Raw genomic sequence first — 15580 nt, 5'->3', positions numbered from 1 at the left:
ACAGAGTAGAATAAGTAAGGGTGGGAGAATCTAGCTCTTACCATTTATTTTGGAACTATGTTTATGAACTTTAAAAGCAGCATTGGAAAATAATGGGAGTGTTAATAGAAATAGGCCCTGGGAAGACGAAAAGGACCAATTTTAGTTTTAAGACCTCATTCTCTTTCAGGTATCTTTGCTGATATCTGGAAAATTATAATTGAATATTTATTAAAGTTTTGCTTTATATTTGACTTCTATTGAATTCAAGATAACTCTCTCAACTGGTGGTGCTAAGTGATAAAAATATGGGGTAAAGGAGATGCTTGATTTTCTTTTCTTGATATTTCTTCCTGTTTATTCTTTAGTTGATTACAGACAGGAGGGGGAATAGTGGAAAATAAAGCATATACTTTTTTTTTAACTGAGACTATTTTGATTCATAAAGACAATTTCATTACTAAAGAATGAATCTTTTAAATATTTGTACGTTTCAGTTCACCCTTCATCCTCATACCTATTATTTACATAATTCTAATCTGTAATATAATATCAGTCACTGTAAAAACCTAGTGCTATTAAAACTATCTTTTCCTCTAAAGAGATCATGGCACCTCTAGCATATCCTATTAGAAATGCACTGTATAGAGCAATAAAGTTGATCAACTTTTAAAAATAAAAATGTTTACTTTAGTGTCCTGTATAATTTTGACATTGTTTTTTAAAACAGCTGGTTTACTTTTTAGTCTATACAGTCTTTACTTTTGCCTTTCCTGTTCTATATTCACTGCTAAAAAAGTAATAGATCTTCTGCTTCAAAATTCCTGCTGTTTCATGAGCTATGTTACAATTTGACGTAATCTATTTCCCACTGATGTTGGAAAATATAATAAGGTCACAGCAGGGAAGCTTTAGCTTCATTAAAGAACATTATGATAAAAAAGTAAAATGATCTCGGGTAAATTGTTTTTGTCCTTGTAGTACAGTTTGCACAGATCCACATTAATCTGAGCATATAAAGCAGCAATAAATTTGTTAGCCCCATCACATTACAAATGAGCCTCCTTATCATTCATTTCACCATGGGAACCTCTAGTGGCAGACGGAGATGTCAATAGCTAACATTCCAGGGGATTTCTACCTTTGTTGAATACAAAGGTTTTAAATTTCCCTGCAAGGGCCAAAAGTCAGTCAATAAAACTGTTTATTTCCATCTTTAAATTGTCTTGGAGACTTTTCTTGTGTCCAGCAAATGTACTTGCCAGTATTATTTAAAAGAAGTAAGTGAATAAGAAAATTAATTGAAATTTTGACCCACTCAGGCTTCCATTTATCATGGGAGTCCATAATAGAGAGACTGCACAGAAGGATTTAAGATAGAGAATCAGTGATTGCTCTATTAATCTAGTTTAACTGATACTAAAATCTGACAGAGCGAATTACAAGTTGCAGGCAGTAAGGCTTATCAATTCATTACTACTTTCAAGGCTCTCCCTTCTCTCTTTCCCTTTGCCTTCAGCTTCTGGCAAAGGATAGGCTTTTACAGTTCAATTTTTCAGTTTATTTTTGACTGCTTTTAATTAAATTTGATGGCCTGCTTCTGCACTAGTGAAGTTATTGGAGTTGCAAAGCACTTTGCTCTTATAATGATGGCTCCCTTGATGTCTGTTCATTATTAACTGCTTTTCAAAAGTGCTGCTCTCAACCCTCATTTTATAAATATTTAAACAACTGTGAATTTCTATAACATAAATATCTGGGCACTGGAGATAGGGATTCTATTGCCTGTTAAATAGGTTTTACATAGTAATATGATTTTTTAAATAAAGTTATACATTATAATATTAATTGTGAAAGTGTTGTCCCTAAATCATGTTACTCGTAAGTGTCAGCACAAATTGTAGCAATATTTCAAAGTAGCAGTAATCAATGAATTAGTCAGTAGTTTATGACTTATTGCTTCTCTGAGTATATTTTTCACACATCTTAATTAATCAGAACACCAGACAAATAAGTAAATAAAACAAAACACATTAGATCTTTGCAATGGGATGTTGAAATAATATTACCCAAAGTAAATTCAGCGCCTTTGGGAGCAAAGTTTCATTTTTTTAACAGAAATAAAGTGAGCAAGAGGCGTTTTCATATGTTGGAAAACCTACCTAATTATGAATTATTTTGGTAATATATGAGAGAAGCAGAAAGGTAATTGAGGGGAAAAAAACGTAGCAATCATAAGATCAAATATCAACCAAGCTTTTAGCTTCAAAACAAATGATTTCTCCTTGTTGCTTAATGGGTGAGCTTTTTGCCCTAGTATTTGTGGGCATGGGCAAAGGGAGAGGGTGGTAATGCAATATTCAGAGTTCTCTAAATATGAAAAGCCAAATTATTGGGCTGGATTATTAGTTTCAAGGAGTACCTTACTCTGCAGAGTCTTAATGACTTAGGTAGAAGTACTCTCAGAGGAAGGAAATGTCAGCATGAATAACAATGGTGGAAACTTGCATTGAGTTATTCAGAAACCTGGGAAAATTTTCCCATCGTTTTAAGAAAGCAGCAGATTAGGTGAGTGTGCATCTACCCAGTTCTCAAAGGCATTTACTTTAACTTGAAACTTGGCAATTTCATGGCCACAAAGGTAATTTCCTTCTATTATTTTTTGCACTGCTTAGAATGCATTGGTTGCCAGTCATAGATTAGATCGTGACTTAAGTTACACATCTTAAAGAGCTGGTTGACTCTCCCTTAAAACGGAACAAACTTCCAGGACCTTGTGGTCACATACTCATTTCCTATTCCTCTTCAGGTGTGCACTCTGCTTATTTGGTTGAGGTCTTTAGCAATGGCAGGGCTTGTTCCTAAAACATGCTGTCTTTAGAAGGCACTCAGCAATGTAATCAGCTACTCACAGAACCAGGCCTCTATTACTCACATCAGAAAATAACTTGTGCTGTCAATGATGGTCAACCCACCTACCCCACCACCCTTCCCGCCAAACCTCACAAATAATAATGAAATGACATACCAGTAACTGAAAGGTGTGAATTTATTCACTGAATTGAACTAGGGCACACTAAGGCCACTTGATTATATCATACTTCAGCATATCTGTAATAGCTTTTATCTAGCTATTACAAGTATCAACAGCAGTGAAGATATAACCATATGGGACATGTGTATATGAATCGGGGTTCCTAAATCGAAGCGGTTGGTTTTAAAAAACACCACTTCAATTTAGCACTGATTAAACACCAGTGTTGTGCACAGACCCCACTGACTTACCTGCCTCTCTGGCAGGGAGGGGGGGGCAAGCTGCCAGTGGGTGGAGCGGTCCTTGGTCTCGGGGGCTGGGGGAGGTTGATGCCTCTCTCTCTGGAAGCCACAGGCACCTGGCTCAGGCAGTCCCAGGGGGCACTGCAGCTGTGGAGGAAAACACCAGGCCCCCATGCAGCTCAGGCAGGCATGTAGGCTCTGGGGAGGTGGGAGGGGGATAGGTTCAGGCTCACTGCTTTTCTTGGGAAGAGCCTGCTTTCCCAGGTTGCTGCCAGGCTTCCTGCAGAGCCATGGAGCTGCATGGAGCCCGGTGCTTTGATCTGCGGCTGTAGGAGTTTTAGTTTACTGTGCCCCAAATCATTTAGGGCACATTACGTCACCAAATTTCCTACAGTGGCTGGAATTAACGCACAATATGCTGCCAAGGCATGCAAACACCAACACCGTTAAAGCAGTGCAAAAGCATTTAGCCCACTTTAAAGTGTTGCGCACACACGCCTCTTGTTTCGTCTACACATGACTATGGACTTCAGTGGTAACCCAAGTAGGTAGTCAAGGTGCCTTACGGGCTTGACCCACAGGATTATGGAAGAAATGTCCAAACCAAACCTCTCAAGTGTATTTTAACAAACTATTTCCTCTCCTTGCAGTGGCAGAACTCTGACAGCACTCTTGTTCCTCTCTACTTGTGACAAGTTAGGTTGTTCCAGACATTTCCAGGTATTGTGCTGGTAGTTGTAGATATAGGTTGCCTGTGCAGTTTTAAGATTAGGCTAGATAAACACTTCTGTAGGACATCTTAAATACTCATGATCCTGCCTTTATGAGTAGGTTAGAGTAGAGAACTCCTAAGGCCATCCATTAAAATTATATACTTTTCTATAATTATATCATACTTTCGTCTTCCTTTGCTTTTTTTCTTCTGTACATATCTCTTTTCCTTGGCTTATTTTTGAGACAAGGATTTTTGTTTCTGCTGCTGTACCTTTACAATATCTTTATTTTTAATAATTCCATACTTTCAATACTACTAATCTATAACAAAATTTCTCAACAGATGGTATCCCATCTGTCACATTTAAATTCTCAGGAAATCTCATATTTCTTCAGGAATTTGTACACCAGGGTCTAGTTGCCTTCTACTGCAGGAAAAGAATACTTTTTTAAATATTTTGTTTGAATCTGCCACTTTCCACCAGCCGCTAAATGAAATGCACCCTTGTGAAATTCCCTTGCCCTCCTTTTGCCATCTGGGAGAATGACTACACTAAAACAAGGATTATTTGCCATCCAAAGGGCTGTTTCAAAAGGAGAGGGAAAATCCCCCAGTAGCCTGGAAAGGTAGTAGATGAGCAGTTCAGAACAGATGTACTCTCTCACACATATATTTAGAGAGGGTGTGTGTGGAAAACAGCTATAATGGTGGAATAATGCAGAAATGAAACAGTACATGACTTCACTATACTACCACACAACATTTCAGAAAAGTCTGAAAGCAGAATATGCACTGACATATGGGAAGCATGTATGTAGGAAATCATTACAGATGACAATATGCTACTTTTTTCCTTCTATGCTTAGTTTTTAATGCAGCAAGCTAGTTTAGAAATAAAACAGTAGGTGCCTTTTTCACAAAACTCAAGATGCCTTAGTATGAATGGTTTGCCTTGTTCTAAAGTTATTTCTTGTGGTCCTACTCCCTTCAGAGAAATTCCTTCAAGTTCTCCTATGCAATAAATCACCCAATGTATATAGCCTTCAAAATGCTGTTTTGTTGTGTGCATGTCTGTGCAAGTGCACTTATGTTTTTGGACTCCAGAAAAGCTTTAAGTGATACCCTGAATGGAAATGTTTCCTTGAATCTGTGTATACATATATACATATATCTGAATCCATCAGGGCTGTACCATGTTTGACCAGTTTTTGCTATAAATGAAAATGCCAGACCAAGGTCTCTGGAAAATTTATTAAGCTTTGCAAAGCTTTCAGTAAATCTGGGTTGAGATTTCAGTGAATCAAACTTGAGTTGACCTAATGTTTCAGGATACAACCTGAAATTAAGTGGTTCCTGGCTGGAAGTTCATTTAAGGATATGTGTAGATGTTACTTTTAGATCAAACTAACTAGGATTAAGTTTATCTAAGTACCAATCTGTGCAGATGTTCTGGGAGGTTAGATCAAGTAAAAAACGGCCAGTCCAATCTAACTTTGTTTACATGAGGATGTATAAATTAGATCAAGAACCGATCAGCCCAATCTAATGAATATCTGTATGCATTCAGAGTGCAGCTGTGGGGCTAGGAAAGCCAAGATGTTCACCCCAACCCCAGTCCCAGCCCCATCTCCAGGGCTGAGCTTTTTCTATCTGTCGCCCACATGCAGATAGACAACTTGCCCTGTGGACCAACAACCCCTTGCTGCTGGTGGTGTAGGTCTACAACAGGTGCTAAATCATCTGTAGGTGGTGCCAGAGCACTGTGGCATCCATAATGTCCTGAGTGACCTTGTCCTTTTGGGCCAGTTGGAAGTCAGTGGCTCAGTCCAGGAGGCTTGGCAGGATGAGGGTGCAGTAGCTCGCCCCAAGCAGGATGGCTGGTTGCTGGCTATGGGGTAGGAAGCAGCATCCTATGGTGACCAGCTCCTGGATCCTGTCCAAATGACTATGCATGATGTCATGCAGCCTCCAACAAGAGTTGTGAAGGGTGATAAGCAGCACATGCTGCAACTCATGGGTCTGCAGGCTTAGGCATGGGTAGTGGGGTGTCATGGTGGGGTGTGGACAGGCTGGGACACATGCAATTAACAAGGGAGGGCACTTTTTCTAGGGCTCTTCTGGAAGCATCTGGGTGGGGCATGGGGGAGAGTCCACAGTGAAGTGTGGAGGAGTTAAGGCATGGTAGCTCACACCTGTCAAGTGCAATCAATCAGCAGTGGCTAGAGTGTTTGGCTGCACTTGGCAGTCTCCAGCAGCTCAGGGAGCCCATGGGGCATGCTGGGAGGCATGCAGGGAGGCATGCAGGGGCTCCCCCCATGTTGGCCTCAACCAATGCAGCCTGCCTGCATGACCCCTCCCCCCCCATCCTGTCCCTTGCCCCACAAGGGTAAATGTGTATATTGCTCACTCCCAATCTAAACTAGATTGCTTTAAAAAAAACATAACTTGGATCAATTCCTTCCCTGGCTTTTTGAATGTCTGTTTATAGCCTAAATGTCTGTGTTACTTGAAAACAAAATTCAAAGAGAAACTTGCAAGGCACAAATCCAACCAAAATAAAAATGGAAGCAAGTTTACATTTGCCCCTTTGTTACCTCTTTGCATTATTACTGAAGTTTTCACAACTCTAGTAAATGTGCTAGGGCCAGAGGGGATCAGGTGTTATGTTTACTGCTGATATCCTTTGAAGCAGTGAATGTTTAAACACACAATTTGTACCTCTGTAAGCAAGGAAACATTTATGTGCATACAGGCTGACTGCCAACCTTATTGACATTAGTTGAATGCTAATGACTCATTAGACTATAGTAAGATTATATTTAAGAGTTCTTAAAAATAAACAAAACAATTATGTATAATAGACTGGAAGGCTTGGGAATTGGTCTAAGATAATATCTAATTAGGGTGTTTTGGCTTTAAAATGCTTCATAGGATCTCTTATCCAAAACATTAAGTTATTTAATCAAGGACTAACATCTTTTCTATGAAAACAAAACATACCTACCAAAAAAAAAATAAAAAGAAAGAAAACTTTCTAAGCATTATACCAGGCATATACGAGGCATAATGTGGGTAGCAGAATTGTTTGTACTTCATAATAAAAGTAACAGTAGAAGGAAAGAAAAAAGCAACATAGTATCTACCAACTAAATTGGCCTAGAGTAAATTACACAAATTACATATGAACTTCATATTCAATGCTTTGATACTATTTTAGTTTTAAGGTAAAATAAAATTATGAGATATGGAAAAAGGAGTGCTATTTTTTATTTTAAGTAATTTGAGTAGTTTTGATACAAAAATAACCACATTTTTTAATTTCAGTCCACTTTTATAGAAATTATAATGTGATGTTGGCTTAAAGAAATAAAAGGACAAAGGGATGAATTAGATTTCTGATTAAACGTATGTGCCAGGAGTTGAATTTAAAATAAGTACAAGAAATTTAGATAAAGAAAACATATGTACATTGTAGGGCTGTGGCCGAATCTCTGAATCCAAATTGAATCCGAATTGAATCAGGGTACCAATTAAAAGGTTTGAATAGATTCTAAGCTCTCTGAATCTATTCAGAAAAGTTTCAGAGAGCTTCAGTGATTTGGGCAGACCCTGTTGGCTACAGTAGGGCCCTGGAGCTGGACTCTGTGCTGCTAAGTAGGGAATGGGGGAGGGGAAGCTGGAGGAGGGGGGAGGGGACCATGGGGGCCCCCTGCCAGGCTCCATCCCCTGCCTGCTCCTCCAGCCCCTCCCAAACACCCCCTGACCCCCGCCCGCTCTCCCTGCCCCACCAAGGCCAGGAGATGCAGCAGGTGGGGCAACTATGGAGGGGCTGGGAGAGTGGGCAGGGTTCAGGGGACTCATTACAGAGCCCCCATATGGCGTGGGGCAGTGGGGGCAGCAGGGATTCCCCCCCCCACTTAACAGCAGCCAGTGAGTGGAGGCTTTTTTTTTTTCAAAGAGCTAGGGCTGGGCGGGCCTGGGGCAGCGGGCGGGGGATGGGGCCTGTGTGATTTGGAGATTCAGCTGATTTGGCAACAGCCAAATCTCCAAATTAGAGTTGGCCAAATCGATTCAGGACAGTGATTTGAAACACTGAATCAAATCGCTGTCCCCCAAATTGGCTGAATCTGAATTTGAAATGAATACTAGTTGCTTCGCACAAACCTAGTACATTGCTAGCCCTTGTGCCTGTTGACAGTTACTTCTTGTTCATTTTGGCTTTACATTGTCAGAGCTAATAAATTAAGTTCTTTAGCAAGAAAAATATATCATTTTACAGATGTTGAGTTGTGGCATGGAGATTAAGGTTGAGTTTCTATCATTTCCACCGCAGCTGGGAAGCACTCAGCAATTCTATAAATCAGACACCAGAGTCTCAAATGAAACTTCCAGAAAATGAACACCACACAAATTAGCAACTGTCCCTGAAAAGTTTGGTTTAAATGACATGGTCAACTTCCCGAAGGAACTCTGGGGCAGGGACTGGAATAGAATTAAGTTCTCCTAGAGAGTATTTAACTGCCTGAACCATAAGACCATTTTTCTTTTTCTTTTTTTCTTTTTTTCCTTTTCAGTCTTCTACACCTAACTTCTGCAAAAAAATGAGACAGAAGCCTTCATGATAATAGTGTTTCATTGTCAGTGCAGGTTCATCTTACACTCGAAGCAAGGCATGGGCCCAAAGGAAAAAAATATTTTGAAGACAGTATCATAATGAATATTAACAAGGCCAAATTAAAGCGGCACCTGCAGACTTAAACCTGACATTTCCTACCTTCTGTGTGCATGACTCCTGATCATCTTCTTTTACCACAGGACTTTTTGCATGCAATTTCTTAGATTTTTCTTTAATTTTTGTTAAAAAAAACACAAATGACCCCCCCCCCCCCCAAATAATTCCACTATGTAGCATCACTTTTCATTAGCAGGGTTAGAAACTAGAGCTGAGATATCCATCTCCTAAGGTTATGGAGTAGCTGATAGCAATAGTACTATCAGACTCATCTAAAATATATCCATGACCATAATTGTAGCCACAACCTGTTTACATAAACATATATACATTACCATAAACACATATGCACATTTGCACATAAACACCAACACTGTTAACAGCTTAAATTCAAAGTCATCTTGGATTTGCGTAAATACAGTATTTTTAAGACACCCCTCCCAAAATTATAAATTTGTTATAATTTTCCAGGTATAGAATCTGATTATCAAAAATTCTTCTTAAATTCCACTGCAACAGCACAGAAAGCAGCAGCAGGGGTGTAAGCGCCCCTGCCACCCATTTGTCCCCTACCCCTTCCACCATCTGTCCCCCTGACACCTGCTTTGCTCCTCCCTCCCACAGCACCTGTACCACCAGCTGCCTCCCTCTGGTGTCTGCTGGCAGCCTGGCCATGCAGAAGCAGTGGCAGAGGCAGCGGCTTCAGCATCCCAGGGTTGGAGATGTCACCACTGCCTGCTGAGTGGCTGGACTGGGGCCAGAGCTACCACATGCTCCATGCCCTGGGAGGGAATGGAGGCAAATCCATGTCTGACAGCAAGCAGGTGGTGGGGAAGGGAAGGAAGACAGAGGCTGCATGGGAGCCAGGCTGGGGAGAAGAGGGGGCAGGTGACTGCTATGGTTCTAACTCTGGCCCCAACTCACTCACAGAAGCCACCTCCCCCTCCATCTCCTTGCCTTGTACTCAAACCCAAGAAAAGGGGTCTTTTTTTTCATGCTGAATAGGGGAAAAATACCTTGTTTTGGATTTGAGTAAATATGGTAATACCTATGGCTATACGCATCAAACTTCTTATGCATTATTTTTGCATATTAGAACTTCAATAACTCCTGCCCCTGGTCCCCACCAACTTCTGATCACCTTATAAAAATTTTCAACTGAAATATTTCAATTTGCCAGTGCCAAACAACAGGAATTCTGGCAAAGTTATCAACAGCTAAAAACACACACTGTTCTACCACTGCACCTCTGAAATTTAAATTAGACAAGTCAAACTATTAACACTTTGTATTATTAGTATCTAACCCTTTTTAAGGAAGGATGGCTCAGTGATGAGTCTACCAGCCTGGGACTTGGAAGACACCAGTCCACATCCTTGCCCTACCAGAAATGGCCCGCATGACCTTGGGCAAATTACTATGGCTATGTACAGTAATGTTCTGTTATTGGAAAATTTTTACTGCTAGAAATGTTTCTGGGTAAAGGAGCCTACAACTGTCCCCTCTACCTTGTTTTGTGTAACTTCCTCACACCTTGGAGATCCTGACCTGGATAAAGCATGGGAAGGAGCAGCTGCTCCAGTCCTCCCATTTCCAGGAGGATGAGAGCAGCAGGGCAATCCCTTCACCTGAGTCTCCAGTCTGAGGAGCTGGTGGAGGGGGTTTAGTGCTGCTTACTCTGCTTGGCTCCCAGTGCCCTATCTGAGGAACAGGCAGGGAAGCAGGGAGCAGAGAAGCATACCAACAACCCTCCTTTCCCACTCCTCAGAATGAGGACTCTAGTCCAGAGAGTGAGCAAGGAGGAGAGGAGGGTGGCTCCTTCACTTGACTCTCAGTGCCCCTGTGTGATAACCTTGCAACCACAAACTGGGAAGTGGGAGACAGCAAGGGGAAGCCAGCTGAGGCTGGGAAGTAGGCTTGAAGTCAGTCTCCTCAAGCCTGATTCCCTGTCCCCAGGCTTTGCAATCCCTGCCCCGAGTGCCAAGCTAGGCAGCAGAGGAAGCATTTAAAGCCTGGGGTCTGGACAGGGATAGGACAGGGATAGCTTCCTCAGCTGTGATTCCTAGTCCCTGAGCTTTGCAACACTCCTCCCCATGAGTGGCCAGGGAAGCAAGGGGAAGCTAGAGGAAATAGCAAAGTGTACCACCTCTTCCCCAAACTATGCAGTTCCTGATTTAGGGAAGAGTCAGGGAGCAGCAGTTGCTGCTTCCCTCCCCTTGTGGACCAGACTCGGAGAGGAGCATGCAACCATGCACTCTTGAGAGAGAAATTCTCTGACAGAGCAGATTTTCCAGTCTGAGATCTGGAAGGGGCACATTTGCCTCAGGAGAAATTTAGTAAATGCCTGCATTCTCCCAATAGAAACGTAACACTTTTAACACTTGCCTTAATCTATGTGTACCTCAGTTCCTCACCTAAAACAGGATAAGAGTTCTTCCCTACTTCACAGGCCATTGTAAAGGGGAAAAGAAAAAAAACCAAAACAAACAAATAAACAAAAAAACCCTGGAAGAGATCATTAGGTACCTGGATACTATAGTAATTAGGGGCAATAAGTTCCTAAGACAGATTCATGCATTTAAATGTACCCTTAGAAGAGACAAATATATTTACACTCCATTATCATTTGCTCTTATGTCAGGCAGCCTTATTTAGCCTGTCATTTGCATGTCTGGCACATTTACAGTAGAGATACCAAAAAACACTAAAGGGATCTGCAAGTTATAAATATGCAAAGCCACTTAGCATCTATCTATATAGATGTTTTGAATTCAAATCCTTTAAAAAAATAAATGCTATATTCCATACATGTTTTATTATTCAGAAGGCTCTGAATATATAACATTACATAAACTGCTGTCAAGCTTCAAATACATATCTTAAGGATTGAGGCTAGTGGGTTCATCCTACTTACTAGGGCACTATTTGCCTGTTTATATATTATTTTAAATAATTGTTTCTTGACATGCAGCAGCTAACAGAGAAGGAACAGGTTGTCCAATAAATATCACCACAAAACTAGTTATGTTTAAAACCCTGATTAACTTCACCCAAATGTCTGTCAATACCCGTCTAAAGTTAATACAAGGGAGAAATAAAGTATACCCTTTTTGGGGGTGTCACTGCTTACCACTGAAAGTAATCAGAACACAAGTCATCAGTGACCATTTTTTTTTCAGCATTTAAGCAAACCATCACCCAATCCTCACAGTAAGGCATGAAGTAACTGCATGACACTAACAGATTAAGTGATGTCCCTTAATAAATCTCGTCTTGTCAGGCTTTGTCTGAACATGAGTGTCCAGTCAAACTGGCAAGAATTTTCATCCATATCTTTATAGGATTTATTAAGATTAAATATAAACAGGTTGAATGTAATAATCATAGACTCTCACCCATGATAAAGTAGTATAAATATATATTCACCAGTAAAGGCCCTACTGGTAGCCAGGAGCTCACAAAATGACATTAAAGCTACCCAGACCATAATCTTATGTTTCAGAGATGAATCATTGGATTAGGACTCAGGGTATGCAGTTCAGTTTCTGGTTTACACAAGGCTTCCTATGTTACAGCACATTTTCTTTTGTCTATCTTATCTATTTATATTGTGAGCTCTATGGATCAGAAACTGTCTCTTATTACATGCTAAAACAGTGACAAACACAGCAGAGCCTTGTTCTCAGGGCAGCTAGCATTGATGTAGCACACATAATAAATAATAACCCTACTTCAGTTTTGCTGAATTGACCTTTTTAAAACATAAATTTATTCAGTATAACTATCATTGCAGTAGTATGCTGGGGTGGTAAATGTTATCCAGGATTTGTCATGTTCCTCATTCCTGGCATTTTGTTCACTGAAGGAATTTTTATTAAGGAACATGGCAAGACTATAAAGAATTTACTTTTTTCTTTTGGGCATAATTTCAGTGGGGTCCTTGTTATAGATTTTTTATGAGAGGCCATATTCTGTAGCAGCCCACCCAACCTGCTCCCTTGCAAAACTTACACAACAAACATTTAGGGTGTTTTAAGAGCACTCTGAGATTCTAGCCATTGGTAATCTCTTGATTCAAGGATGATCTCTACCACGTCTCATTGATGGGTCTGGAGGTGATTTAAGAATCCAATCCTTGAGCCACAGACCTGCCCACAGAAGTTGCAGGTCAGAGGGAAGAGTAGGTTTCAGGCTGAGATTCCTCTCCTTTTACTTCCTCAGTTTATCTTCTCTGCTTTACCTTAATGGTGCTTTACTACAAAATGTGCTGCCACTTGGCTGAAGTTGCAGTACCATTCTGGTCAATTGGCAGCCAGCTCCTCCCAGCTCTTGATGTCAGCATCCATCTTTTGGATGTCTTCAATCTGTCCTTGTACTACATCCTCTGGTCACCTAAAGATCTCAGGGTATTACTAAGCTGGAAGAAGAGCATTTGTTTTGGGAGTCAAGATTTTGGCATTTGCACACAATGTCCAGTCCAGCAAAGTTGGTGCTTGAAGATCACCAACTCAATGCTGGGCATATTAGCTACAGCAAGGATGCTGTCATTGGTGTGCCAATCATCCTATTTGATGTGAAGGATTTTCCAGAGATAGTTGGCGATATCTCTCCAGGCTCTTGACTTGACAATGGTAGGTCACCACTAAGTGGTGGCATTTACCACAGTGGACTCACAGCTCAGAAGTGCCTAAAAGTACTCTTTTCATTTATCTTGGATAAATTCATTGTCATTGAGGAGCGCTGAGCCATCCTGAAATCTCAGGAAAATAGGACTTGGGGAAGTTGGGTCATAGATGGCTTTCAGTAACTAGAAAGAGCACATCATGTTTATCAGCATAGAGATAGATGGCTTTATCTTGCCACCATTGATTTTTGATTTCCCAGATCCTCCTTTAAGGTTCATCTTTAAGATCTGATGTATCTCCTTTTTCTGCTGAGTTGAGGTGTCATCTTGCCAAACAGAATGAGTCCTTCTCTTCTGATAGAGGATGACTTGGATCTCAGTGTCACTTTCATCAAGCCAGGTATGGTGTTGATGGGTGGTATAGCCAATGGATTCAGCATAGGCCCTATGACAGGGGTTTTAAACCCCTTCCAGAATTCCTCAATGTTGCCTTCATTTGTGGACAGAGCAGACAGCTTTCCATTGAGTCAGCATTGGAGATCCTTACAGACCTTCAGGTCTTGAAGAGATTTGGTATTGAGAGCCCTTTGCATTGCTTTTGACTGTTATTGGTGTTTCAGAGCCAGCCAGATGTTCATAATGGATCTACCAAGATGGTAACCTGTCCAAGAGTCATCAGTTCCTCATAAGATGCATGTGATAAAGACATCCATTCAGCCACAGACTCTAACAATAATGTAGTCAAGAGGTACCAGTGCTTAGAATGAAACTGTCTCCAGGTGGTCTTATATTTGTCACTGTGTCTGATGATGGTGTTCATGATGACAAGACAATGCTCTGTGCACTTTCTCAGGAGAAGGATGCAACTAGAGTTAGTTTACCTACTCCTTCCTTCCCAATGGTGCTACTCCAGAGTTCCAGGTCATGTCCAACTGGCACTGAAGTCACTGAGGAAATGATCTTGTCTTCCTTGAGAGTATTAGTCAGAACATGGTCAGGATTGGAGTAGAACTGTTCTTTGACATCATCATCAGGATCAAGCCACTCAGTGGGCATGTCTACATGAGACAATGCACAGTAGCCTAATAACACTGTGTAGTAATGTGCTGGATAAAAACCATGCTAATATGTTACTGCGCAGCACAGTACTATTAGGCTACTGCACAGTGAGAATCACTAAAAAACCATGCATGGGCACTACTGCACAGTAAGTAGTTACTGTGCATTTAGTTAGTACTTCATTAAGCAAGTACTAAATTAAATGTGTAGTAACTACTGTGCATTAATGAACATGTAGATGTGCCCAGTGAGTAGCAATATAGAGGAGCATCTGGCTGCCACTTGCTTCAGTATAGCAGTAGGTACAGTATCTATGTCAAATCTAGTTTCAAGGTCCTTCAGATTCCAAACTAGTGTCTCAGCTTTTTGTTAATTTTTTTATTATTATTATTTTCCCCCAGGTCTTCCTAAATTGAAATTGGACTTCTCTTCAGGAGGTTCTGGCTATCACCCAGTGTAAAATGGGGTCAATATTTTCCATTGTGTAAGCATCTTTGAATAATTTACCATTCTTTTTCCTGACATCTAGTGGCAGTGGAGCTCTGAAGTACTACATACTTCTTCTTTTGAACTGGGACTGCCTGAGAGGGTATTCAGGAAGTGCATTTCTTGGATAAATGTTGTGTATGCTTCAGTGCATGGGTGGTCTCTTAGACTGGAAAGTTGAGCATTGAGAATTCTGAGTTCTAATTCCAAAATTTTCCATTAACACTATGTGTAGAGTACAGTAATGTATCAGTGCCTCAGTTTACCTATCTGTAAATGGATATACCGCTATTTGCTTATCTTACTGGGCTGCTGTAGGCCTATATAATTTTTATAAATTATTTTAAAATCCTAAAATGAAAGAGACTAGCAGAGAGCAGCTCCTCTAGGCATGGATGCACCCTTCAAATTCTATATAAAAAATTGAAACTATTCACCACAATTGTAACATATCAACCCTGGAAACTGGACAATATCACTGTGAGTTTCAAAGTATGTAACTGTTTGATACTCCACAGGTACATTGGATGAAGGTCCATTTCCTAATTAATTGCAAGTCACAGAAAGTTAAGCCATCTAAACAATTTAAAAAATGCTTACTTGTCTATGATCTCTGGTACAAAGATTCCTTTCTCCCTTTGATGCTATTAGGCTATCACTTCAGTTTGGCAGATTGCACAACATCAAGTCTGTAGACCTAAAACCTGAC

At 40.6% G+C, this 15580-nt stretch overlaps 1 protein-coding gene across 11 annotated transcripts in view; it reads right to left on the bottom strand.

Annotated features, from left to right (window-relative positions):
* PTPRD (protein tyrosine phosphatase receptor type D) overlaps nucleotides 1–15580 on the bottom strand; it is a 2106329-nt gene that overhangs the window by 1512802 nt on the left and 577947 nt on the right. The gene's annotated exons all lie outside the window — the stretch shown is intronic.

Source organism: Alligator mississippiensis, chromosome 3, assembly GCF_030867095.1.
Source record: "Alligator mississippiensis isolate rAllMis1 chromosome 3, rAllMis1, whole genome shotgun sequence".
Classification (NCBI taxonomy): Eukaryota; Metazoa; Chordata; order Crocodylia; family Alligatoridae; genus Alligator; species Alligator mississippiensis.
The sequence above is the reverse complement of the archived record's forward strand: the minus strand, read 5'-3'. Positions and strand labels throughout refer to the sequence as shown.